The sequence below is a fragment of the Olea europaea genome, unplaced genomic scaffold (assembly GCF_002742605.1).
Source record: "Olea europaea var. sylvestris unplaced genomic scaffold, O_europaea_v1 scaffold30791, whole genome shotgun sequence".
Taxonomy (NCBI): domain Eukaryota; kingdom Viridiplantae; phylum Streptophyta; class Magnoliopsida; order Lamiales; family Oleaceae; genus Olea; species Olea europaea.
In genome coordinates, this window is record NW_019249517.1 from 1 (window position 1) to 1,338 (window position 1,338).

The following is a 1,338-nucleotide window of genomic DNA, read 5'->3' on the forward strand; positions in this document are numbered from 1 at the left end:
TGCAATTGTGATTGCAACCTTGGGAAGTCTATCCCAAATGCTTGACAAGCAAATATTTTAAGTTGGATTTTATGCGAGTGTTGGTTATTGATGAGGTGATGAAGACGATCCTGTCTTTTCCTTTTATTCCATAGATTATCTATGTACCAAATAAATACTTGTAAGTTTTCATATATCTTGGCATACCACCAAAATGTAAGATCAAGGCTACACAGTTCTGAAAGAAACTGATACTTTCTGCTGATTAAGATTTTGGATGTACTCTTATGTCCTTGAAAACACAAATCTTTCGATGGAAAGGATGGAAATTATTTCCACCCAATTTTGTAATGTAGTAGTTTACTTACAAGTTACATGGTGTATAACAAAGTTTAGAGATAGATGAATTGACATTCAAGTATTAGATCTCTAGTCAGTTGTACATCATTGTTCAGTCTTGTAGTTCAAGTGGTGTCTGATATTTTGAGTTTTTCACTTCATATTTTTGCGCGCAGACAAAGTCGTGCAGGTCGCATGTTCAAGAGTGAGTGTTGGTATTTGACATGAACATGTATCCTTCTTAAGAGTTCTATGCTTCTGACGCTTCAATGATTTTTTTATGCTGATTTGGTCTTTCATCTGCAACATCCTAGCTTTAGTGCAATTCTTGGACCATTGGAACATTGATTTTATGTTTAACTCTTCGAAAAAAGTGAGTTCTCTCGGAAGCTGTTGACCACTTACTTGTCAATCCATATGTGTCAAACCATATTTACTAGTGCATCAATTCCTCAGCACGGATGGTTTCTGTACGACTGTAAACAGCAGAAATGGACCAAGGTTTGCTAAAATATTTATTATCTGAGTAATTTGTCACTGGGTTTGTGTCATCCTGTACTGACTGGATGATGTCTATGTGCCTCAGTGATTATCACGGGCTGATGTTGTTCATGTCCATGTGAATCCTGCTGAACCTCTTCCATCATGCCTGTGTCACAGATTTGTGGTGAGAAGATATTACCCCGATAAATTAACATTCTAATTTGCGAGTTTGAAATAACGATTTTTTTATGCACATTCTAGTATTAATTTTTGCCTCAGTTTTCTGTGAAGTTAGCTTCTTCATTTACTCCACTGCTCAGCCTGTCTTTTATTACATCTTTTTATCCTCTTTATATAAATATTTATTCTTTTAACTTTTGTGTTGTCAGCTATTTGGTAAAACAGAGAGGCATTCAACATTGCTACATTTTTTGCATTCAGATACACCTCAATCAGCCATAGTTTTTGTTGGTGAGCAATTTAGTGCCCCTTATCACCCCCAATTGCTTAATTGAACTGTCATCGTTTTCGTTTTCG

The 1,338-nt window shown here is 35.8% G+C and overlaps 1 long non-coding RNA gene across 1 annotated transcript; it reads left to right on the forward strand.

Moving 5' to 3' along the window:
• On the forward strand, window positions 1-1,332 carry LOC111385067. The gene is made up of 4 exons (XR_002701008.1): window positions 1-95; window positions 495-819; window positions 905-985; window positions 1,191-1,332. It is a non-coding gene; the product is annotated as an uncharacterized LOC111385067 (long non-coding RNA).
• The last annotated feature ends 6 nt before the right edge of the window (window positions 1,333-1,338 follow it).